Below are 10,337 nucleotides of genomic sequence, written 5' to 3'. Positions count from 1 at the left end.
GGTTGGATTAGTGGGAAAATGAAGAGGCTTTTCTGCAAGTTACCTTGCTGGTGAGACCTTGATGGGGTCTGGACTTGGTAGACCAAAGCTTTCCCAGCCAAGGGTCATCACACAAGCTGTCTAGTCCCCAGGGCATTAATCAATGTTCTAGATTCTAAAAAGACAAATAGACTCTAGAATCTAAATTCTAGAAAGACAAATAGCTTAGACCTGTGGATATGCTGGGGAAGGAGTGGATTTTGGCTCCAGGCAGGGGTCTCAGCAAGTTCCTCGACTGAGGTTAGCAGATACTTGGAAAGTGAGGATGGGAAGTGTGCAAGGCTAGGAATTGGCATACCTGCTAAAGGTCCTGTAAGGAGGATTTAATGCCTTAGGATCAAGAGGTTGGCAGTGCTAGGGCTTTAGGGGCTCCAGGTCTTGTTGAGAACTGCAGGGTAAAACAAGATTCATTTCAAACCATTGCTGAAAAGAAAAAACTCCTCCTCTACACTCTTACGTTCTTGTATGAGGGTCTGTGAATTAAACTAACAAAAGACAGTTTAACAAGAATTTACTTACACACAGGTGATCAATGATGAGCAACCCAAAAGGGGAGTTAGAATTAGGGGTCTGAGTATCTAACTTAGTAGGTGAAAGGAAAGAGGAAGGAAAGAATCCTATGGAAGGAATAGGTTTCTCTAGGAGAACTAAGGGGACATAAGAATATTTGCAAAAATATTTCATTAAAAAGGTATGAGTGGTCTTTCTGTGACCTACAGGACCCTAAAAATTCTATAGAGAGGGGTTTTCTGTAGTCTGCTTAGTCTCTTCCTGGGAACAGAGTCACCCTAAAGAGGGCATTTATGACAATCCTCAAGTCTCAAAGTTTTCTGCTTTTAGTCATACAGGGAAGCTCTGAGAAGGCTTCTTTCCACATCAATTGAGTTCCAGATGTCTTCAGCTTAAAATAATCCTTATTCCAACTCTGAGGTGCTGAATGGGCCCTCATGCCACATAGCTTAGCAATTGCTCAGTAAATATTTTTCAATGAATGAATGAACACAGTAGAGATTAGGTAGGGAGGATGTTGATTTATGGCTACACATTTCACACCGAGGATTGGAGCAGGAGATGTAGTCCAATTCCTCTCTGGAGAGAAGTTTGCCCCACAGCCAAGGTGAGCTCCCTCTGGGCTCAGTGGCATTTTTGGAATATGGCAAAGACTGGGTAGACCAACTTGTTCACCTGGCAGTTTTACAAAAGTGCATGTGACCTCTGCTAGGGACTTGGGAGTTGAGTTCAAAGGGGCACTGGGGCCAGAGCTGCAAGCATAGTAGGTTTGGAGCAAGCAATCAGAAATTTTAAGTCTGCTGCTCACGTTCATTGAGAGTTAAATAACACAACTAAGTAAATCTTAAAGATCTCATTGGCTTTATTAAACAATTCATGAATTGGGCAGCATTCCACTTAGCAAGTAGAAAGGAGCTCCACCAAGCTGGAAAAAATGAAAGATTTCTAAAGACAGAGAGGGGGCAGAAAAAGGAAATTGTGAGCAAAAAAAAAAAAAAAAATGCATTGTTTCAGGCAGGGTCGCCCTCCTAAGGGGAACGGAAGGGACCTACGAGGCAGAATATCTCATTAGTGCTGACCAGGTAATTTCAAGTTGGTTAAAGATTACATTCCTGGGGGAGGCTGTAATTGCAGTTGGGTTAGGTATTAAGTCTTGGTTTGCTAAGGAGGGGTTTTAACATAAGTAATTCCATTTTGAACCTTTTATTTTTTATTGCTGTTGTCTCTTTTTTCTTTTTAACAAAAGGGTCGACTATTTCTTGGGAGAAATGGCAAAATGAGCGTCTGACAAGTTCTCCTGGGGCTGCTGGCTTGAAAAGGAGGCAGTAGTAAGAGAAAGAAGACGGGGCCAGGATCTCTGCATAGACAAGGTACCCATATCCTTAAAGGGAGACCCTTCCAGCTGGAGGATGAGCAAGTGTTGGGTGGGCGAGTAGGGGGGTGGGGGTTAGTCCGTGACAAACCCTCCTGGGCCTGTGGTTTACTAACCACCCTTCGACCCTGCCCAACCTGGGGCTCTGGCTTTATTCCTCCCTGGGTTCAATTTCTAAGAAAGGACTTGATGTTCTTCCCGGAAATGGCCTTGCTCTGGACTCAGGAAGGAGATGGCTTGTCCAGATGTCCAGCTGGCCCCATTAATAAGGCTTTGAACAGAGCCCTACAAAAATAGATCTTTCTAAGGCATTTCTTCTGTGTCCCCTTTCTGCTCTGAAGATCAAATCCCCGACCCAGGTGGTATTTCTTTTCCACACCAGATGCTGACTCCGAGGACTGCTCTGGGCCAGCGAGGCAACCTCCATGCATGCCACTAACCTCCCGGGAAGGAGGAAAGGAAGCAGACTTTGAATGAAGAAGATTAATGTGCCTGGTTAGCAGCTTTGGTTGAGGCACCAGACAGGTAAGATGGGAAGCTGGGGCTCAAGTCCAGGTCCCGGGTCTAAATCTCTCTGTGCAACACCCAACTGTCTCTCAGAGGAGCAGACAAACCAGGTGGGGAGGCATCTCAGGGTGCCAGGAACTGTGAACAGGAGACCGTTGGCTGTTCTGAGCATCAGGGCTTCAGGAGTTCAGAGAAGGAGAAATTAGTGAGGGTGGAGGGAGTTGCCAGGGAAATTAGTGAGGATAGTGTTCAAAGGTGAGGAAAATCATATAAAGGACCCTCAGAATTTGGTCCACCTTTTGGTTTCAGCGAGAAAACACTTTTGCATTTTTAATCTGAAAGCATGTTTATTCCCCAGTGCCGGCCCTTGGCTCTTGGCCTTTGGCTGAAAAACAAAAGGAGGTTGTTCAGTCCCTGGGCTGGGATGTTTGCTCACAGATCATGATGTGTGCTTGGAGCATCTGGTCTGGGAAAGGAGGTGTACATCTAAGGAGCGTGAGCATGGGACTGCCGTGCCATCCTGCTCCAGCCCCGCCTGCATTCACAGATGCTGGAGGGCAGGAGAGGAATGGCTGGACTAGGCAAACTCTTCCTTCCTCTCCACATCAATGGCGTTGGGCAGTGTTGACAAATACATAATTATAAACCAGCATCTTAGAGATAGTGAAGATCTGAGAGATCACCTGTCCTCACTGTGCCTCTCATATACCCTCCTCCTGACTCATGCCCTTTGCTTGAATCCCTCCAGCCACAGGGACCCACCCCTGCAACAACAGCAATCTGTTTCCCAATACAAACATAGCAGCTATCATTGGAGAGCACTGTTTTCTTTTTGAGCACTTTATGGATGCTTGAGGCTCTTCTTATATACTCCCTGCCCTAGAACCAGCCATTTCTCCAAAGCACTTTCATCCCTTTTGTTGGAGAATGGTATTAGAGACAAAGGTCTGAGCATTGAGGTGCTCATTGCTACTGGGGTGTCACTGTTTCTAGGCCCTCTCAGCAGACAGAGCTAGGAAATAAACATATTATAACTCTTTGGAGAAGGAAATGGCAACCCACTCTAGTATTCTTGCCTGGAAAATCCCATGGACAGAAGAGCCTGGTGGGCTACATTCGATGGGGTCGAGAAAGAGTCGGACATGACTTAGCAACTAAAGTACAACAACATTACAACTCTTGTATACACACATATCTATAATTATTTCTGCACCCATTCATCTGTATCTAGGTTAAGTTGAACTTGAAGTCATACTAGTATCTCTGATTAATCTTGTACTACGTGGATTATTCCAACCTCCTTCCTTGTTTATCTACAACTTCTTTCTCCAACAGTGAGAAATCTGAGTCCTACCATCAACCATCCATTTACTCACTTGTTTAAGCCCCAGTATACATGCACACCAGAGAAAGCAATGGCACCCCACTCCAGTACTCTTGCCTGGAAAATCCCATGGATGGAGGAGCCTGGCGGGCTATAGTACATGGAGTCGTTAAGAGTCAGACACGACTGAGCGACTTCACTTTCACTTTTCACTTTCATGCATTGGAGAAGGAAATGGCAACCCGCTCCAGTGTTCTTGCCTGGAGAATCCCAGGGACGTGGGAGCCTGGTGGGCTGCCATCTATGGGGTCGCACAGAGTCTGACACGACTGAAGCGACTTAGCAGCAGTAGCAGCATACATGCACACAGAGGGCTTCCTAGGTGGCTTAGTGGTAAAGAATCCGCTTGCCAGTGCAGAAGATGCTGGTTTGATCCCTGGGTCTGGAGGATCCCCTGGGGGAGGAAATGGCAACGCACTCCAGTATTCTTGCCTAGGAAAGCTCGTGAACAGAGGCGCTGACAGGCTACAGTCCTTGGGTCGCAAAGAGTTGGACGTGACCGAACAACTGAGCACATGTATGCACATGTTAGCCTGAAACTCCATGAAAAACAACTTTACTGCCTTTACTGATTAGCTTTGGGGATTATGCAGAATTCTGTTTGTCTTTAGCCTTATAGTTTCCAGTCAAAACAGTGTTTTCCTAATCTACTTATGTCAGTTCCTCTCCACTCCCCTTCCTGCCTCCCCCACCAACTACTTGCACTGAGGTTTGTCATACATTTGCAATCAAGTTAGACTCTTCTGTCACAGTCTGGGGTTCCCCCAGCCATCCTGGCTGATTTTTAAGTATTTGTCTATGTTCATAAAGTTCATTCTTTGTGTTGTGAAGTCTGTGGATTTGGCTAAATTGGGTATCATCACGTATCTAGCACTCCAGTGTTATACAGAATATTCCATCACCCAAAAATTCCCCCAAGCTTGCCCTTTGCGGTTAACCACTCCTGCTTCCCCAAACCCTGGCAACCACTCATCCATTCTTCATCCCTATAGTTTTACTTTTCCCAGAATGTTATGTGAATGAAATCATAAAACATGTAGTTTTTTGGGTCTTTTTTCTCTATTTTAGCAAAATGCATTTAAGATTCATCCATGTTGCCATATGAATCACTATCTCAGTAATTTTTTCACAGATAAGTATGCCATCATATGGTTACACTACAATTTGCCAATTCATTGGTTAAAAGACATCTTTGTTGCTTTAAGTTTTTAAAAAATTTTTATTTATTTATTTTGTCTGTGTTTGGTCTTCATTGCTGTGCCTGGGCTTTCTCTCTAGTTGCAGCAAGCGAGGGCTACTCTTCACTGTGGTGCATGAGCTTCTTATTGAGATGGTTTCTCTAGTTGCAGAGCACAGTGTCTAGGGCGTGCAGGCTTCAGAAGCTGTGGTTAGTTGCCCTGGGGCGTGTGGAATCTTCCTGGACCAGGGATCGAACCCATGTCGCCTGCATTAACAGGTGGGTTTTTAACCACTGGACCACCAGGGAAGTCCTCCAGTTTTTGATGACTATGAATGAGGCTGCTGTAAACATTTGTGTACAGGTTTCCATGTTAGCATATGTTTTAATTCACTTGGATACACACTTAGAGTGTAACTGCCTGTGTGTCATAAGTCTATGTTAAACTTTATAGGAAACCACCAAACTGTCTTCCAAAACGACTGTACCATCTTCCATCCTCATGGGCAGTGAATGAGGGTTCCTATTGCTCTGCATTGCTGTCAATAAGTATTTGGGGTGATCAAGTTTGTTTGTTTGTTTTTGGATTTTGGCCATTCTATAGGTCTGCAGAGATATTAAATAGTTGTTTGCATTTTTATTTTCTTAGTGAAAAATTACTTTGAGTATCTCTTCCTCTGCTTATTTGCCATCCACTTATCTTCTTTGTTGGTCTTCCCTGATAGCTCAGTTGGTAAAGAATCTGCCTGCAATGGCAGGAGATCCTGGTTCGATTCCTGGGTCAGGAAGATCCACGGGAGAAGGAATAGGCTACCCACTCCAGTACTCTTGGGGTTCCCTTGTGGCTCAGATTCGGGTAAAGAACCTGCCTGAGGCCTGGGTTTGATCCCTGGGTTGGGAAGATCCTCTGGAGAAGGGAAAGGCTACCCATTCCAGTATTCTGGCCTAGAGAATTCCATGGACTGTATAGGCCATGGGGTCACAAAGAGTCGGACACGACTGAGAGACTTTCACTATCTTCTTTGTCAGTTTAGATCTTTTTCCTATTTAACAAACTGGATTGTATATTTTCTTATTTTTGAGTTTTAAGAGTTCTTTATTGTGGATACATGTTCTTTATAAGATATGTGATCTGCAGACGTTTTCTTAGTGTGTGGCTTGTCTTTATTTCTCTTAACAATGTTATTGCAGAGCAAACAGTTTTCTTTCATGAAGTCCAGTTTGTCAATTTTTCTTTCATGGATCCTGCTTTTAGTACAGTATTTCAAGTTCATCACCCAAACAGAAGTTACACAGAATTTCTTCTAGAAGTTCTATAGATTTCTGGTATAGAGTTATTTCTATGATCCTTTTTGAGTTAAGTTTTATATAAGATTAAAGTTTAATCTTATAACAGTCTTGTATAGAGAACAACACAGGTATTACTAACAACAACAAAAAAATAATAAAGTTTAATTTTGTTTTTATTTTTTTTCTTTGGCATGCAGTCATCTGATTCTTCCAGTACCCTTAGTCGAAAAACCTATCCTTTGCCAGGTATCGTCCTGGCACCTTCAAAATTCAGTTTATCAAATTGGTGTTTATGTTGGGGTTAATTTCTGAGCTCTCTGCTCTGTCCCTTTCTCAGAGCTTTTGCTTCTTCAGAGCCTTGTAAGGCTGGCTTCTTACTCAGGATCCGTGTGAAAGTCACCTTTTTAAAGAGCTTTTCCCGGGTCACCCGATCTAAACTTGTCCTCCTTTATTCAAATCATGTCATATTGTTGTGCTGTCTTTGTAGTACTAAGACCTGAAACTATCTAGTACTAGGTAAGAAAGTGTTCAGGCCAAAGAGATACCATCCCACTGAACTCCAAAAGGGGCAGATCATAAAAGAAAATCCCCTTCCTGTCTAGCCCTCTCTCACTTGTTAAATCCTCTGTCAGCTCCAGATCCCGGGGCCCAGGTCTTCGGTCTCTCTCCTCAGTGAGTGGAGCCAGTGGTTCCCATTCTCACTGTGCATTAGCTTTAACTGGGGGAACTTTAAGAATACTTATTCCCGGGCTCCACCCCAGGGATTCTAATATAATTATGTGGAAATGCGGCCTGGTCACCTGTATATTTTTAAAGCTTCCCAGTTGATGGCAGTGTGCAGCCACCATTTCCAGCTTGAATGCTGACCACAGTTGGTACTCAATAAACAGCTTGTTGAATGACTCAATGGTGAAATGTAACTTAAGTTGGTAACTCTGTATTTATACCAGGTGGGTGGCAGAAAGTCAGTGAGGGTGATCAGGAGCTTCAGTTCTGCTGGAGTTTGTGGCACTAACCAGAAAGGATGCTGTACTCACAGCCCTCTGTATCTGCTATCTGAGGTGGGATTTCAGTTTTCTTTTCTTTTTTGGCTGTGCTGTACAGCTTGTGGGATCTTAGTTTCCTGACCAGGAATTGAACTCAGGCCCTCACCGTGTAAGCACTGAGTCCTAACCGCTGGACCACTAGGGGATTCCCTTAGGTGGGATTTCTGAAGAGCTGTATTTCCTTTTTATTGACATATAATTCAGAGAACATAAAATTCACCCTTTAAAAATGTACAGTGGTTTTAGTATACTCTCAAAGTTGTACAACCATCACTGACTGCTAATTTCAGAACATCTTCATCACCCCTAAAAGAAACCTTGTACCCGTGACCTATCTTTCAGTTAGCATGCTGTTTTCAAGGTTCATTCATGTTGCAGCAATGATCAGTACTTCATTCATTTTTATGGCTGAATAATGGTTCATTGAGTGGATATACCAGTCGGTTTATCTATTCATCAGTTGATGGACATTTGAATTGTTTTCAATTGTGGGCTGCTGATAATGAGTCAGGAGCATTCATGTGTAAGTTTTTGTATGAACTTGGTTTCAGTTCTTTTGGGTATGCACCTAGGAGTAGAATTGCTGGGTCCTATGATAACTCTATGTTAAACTTTTTGGGAAACTGCCAAACTGTTTTCCCCAGTGGCTGTACCATCTTACGAGCCCATCAGTAATGTGTGAGGGTCCCAATCTTCTACATCCTCACCAGCATTTATTGTCATCTGACTTTTTGATTATAGCCATCGTAGTGGGTATGTGAAGTGGTATCTCATGTGGTTTTTTTTCAATAATTTTTTACTTATTTAGCAGCACTGGGTCTTAGTTGAAGTACATGGGATCTTTGAAGCAGCAGGTGAGATCTAGTTCCCTGACCAGGATCAAACCCAGGCCCCCTGCATTGACAGTGAGGAGTCTTAGCCACTGGACCTACCAGGGAAGTCCCTCACGTGGTTTTGATTTTGATTTCCATTTTTATGATGACATAAATCATCTTTTCATGTATATCTCCCATTTGTTTATCTTCTTTGGAGAAATATCCATTCAAATTATTTCCCCATTTAAAAATTGATTTGTCCTTCTGCTGTTGAATTCTGAGTTATTTATATATTCGTGGTATTAGATCCTTACAAATGACTTATATTGATTTCTTCCAATTCTGTGAAGTGAAAAGACCTTTTTGAAAGTGTCTTTTGAAGTATAAAAGTTTTTAAATGTTGATGCAGTCCAGTGGATCTATTTTTTCCTTTAGTTGCTTGTGTTTTAGGTGTCATGCCTAAAAAGCCACTGCTTGATCCAAGGTCATAAAGATTTATGCCTGTTTTGTTCTACAAGTTTTATAGTTTTAACTCTTACAGTTAGTTCTTTGATCTCTTTTGAGTTAGTCTTTTGTATAAAGTACATGGGAGTCCAAATTTATTCTTTTATGTCTATCCAGTTGTTCCAGCCAGAGAAGGCAATGGCACCCCACTCCAGTGTTCTTGCCTGGAGAATCCCAGGGACGGCAGCGGAGCCTGATAGGCTGCCGTCTATGGGGTCGCACAGAGTCGGACACGACTGAAGCGACTTAGCAGCAGCAGCAGCAGTTGTTCCAGCACAATTTGGTGAAAAGACTACTCTTTTTTTGGGCCGTACCACATGTCTTGTGGGATTCCAGTCTCCTGACCAGGGATCAAACCCAGGCCTATGGTAGTGAAAGTGCTGAGTCCTAACCACTGGACCGCCAGGGATATTCCCAGACTATTCCTTTTCTATTGAATTATCTTGGCACTCGTTGAAAATCAATTGACCATAGATGTATGACTTTATTTCTGGACTCTCAGTTCTATTCCATTGATCTATGTATCTTTCCTTATGCCAGTACCACATGGTGTTTTTTTTTAATTAAAAAAATGTATATTTGGCAGTTCCAGATATTAGTTGAGGCATGTGGGCTCTTAGTTGCAGCTTTTGGGATTCAGTTCCCTGACAAGCCCCCACCTCCCCTCCCCTGTTGGGAGTGTGGAGTCTTAGCCACTGGACCACCAGAAAAGTTCCCACACAGTCTTGATTACAGTTGTGTTGGAGCAGGTTTTAAAATTGTGAAGTATGAGTCTAACAACTTTGTTCTTCCCCTACTAAGATTGCTTTGATCATTCTAGGTCCCTTCTGTTTCTACCTGAATTCTAGGATCAGCTTGTCAATTTCTGCAAAAAAAAGACAGTTGGAATTTTGATAGGTGCTATGTTCAATTTGTCAATCCGTTTGGAGAGTATTGCCATCAAATAAATTTTAACAATATGTCTTCCAACTCATGAACAAAAATGTTTACATTTATTTAAGTCTTCTTTAATTTCTTTCAATGTTTGTTAGTGTTCAGTATACAAGCCTTCTTCTTCTGTTAAATTTATTTGTAAGTATTTTATTCTTTTTGATGCTACTGTGAATGAAATTGTTTGCTTAACTATTAACCCATTTTTGTATTGTTCATTTCTGGGCTTCCCTAGTGGCTCAGTGGTAAAGAATCCCCCTGCCAATGCAGGAGACTGGGGTTTGATCCCTGAGTTGGGAGGATCCCCTGGAGAAATAGCAACCCACTCCAGGGACAGAGAAGCCTGGAGGGCTACATTCCATATGTTGCAAAAGAGCCTGACACAACTTAGTGATTAAGCAACAACAAAATCATGAAGGGTACTGGATTTTTTACCAAATGCTTTTTCTGTGGCTACCGAGTAGATCATGTATGTGCAGTGTTTTTCCTTCTGAGTGGTTTTAAGAAGGGTCTCCTGCCAGTAGTTAAGTCTGACTCTAGTCTGAACCTAGGTATCAACATAGCTGGTAGAGGAGATATCCGGCTGCTCCCTCTCTTTTTTTTTTTTTTTGGCTAGTCAGATGAGAACACTATTATTAAAAATTTTTACCCCTGTAAAAGGCAATACCTGCACATGATAAAAAAACAATTATTTAGGAAAAATTCAACCATGACAAGCAAGTCTGTATTGACCCCAACACTCCAGTTTCTGCCCCCTTAAACA

The 10,337-nt window shown here is 42.7% G+C and overlaps 1 long non-coding RNA gene across 1 annotated transcript; it reads left to right on the top strand.

Annotated features, from left to right (window-relative positions):
• The first annotated feature begins 208 nt into the window (after nt 1-208).
• Nucleotides 209-9,696, top strand: LOC132343338 (uncharacterized). Its single transcript, XR_009492106.1, has 5 exons — nt 209-279; nt 1,796-1,919; nt 2,304-2,446; nt 5,156-5,268; nt 8,762-9,696. It is a non-coding gene; the product is annotated as an uncharacterized lncRNA (long non-coding RNA).
• Nucleotides 9,697-10,337: the final 641 nt, after the last annotated feature.

The sequence above is a fragment of the Bos taurus genome, chromosome 21 (genome assembly GCF_002263795.3).
Source record: "Bos taurus isolate L1 Dominette 01449 registration number 42190680 breed Hereford chromosome 21, ARS-UCD2.0, whole genome shotgun sequence".
NCBI classification, from domain to species: Eukaryota; Metazoa; Chordata; class Mammalia; order Artiodactyla; family Bovidae; genus Bos; species Bos taurus.
The sequence above is the reverse complement of the archived record's forward strand: the minus strand, read 5'-3'. Positions and strand labels throughout refer to the sequence as shown.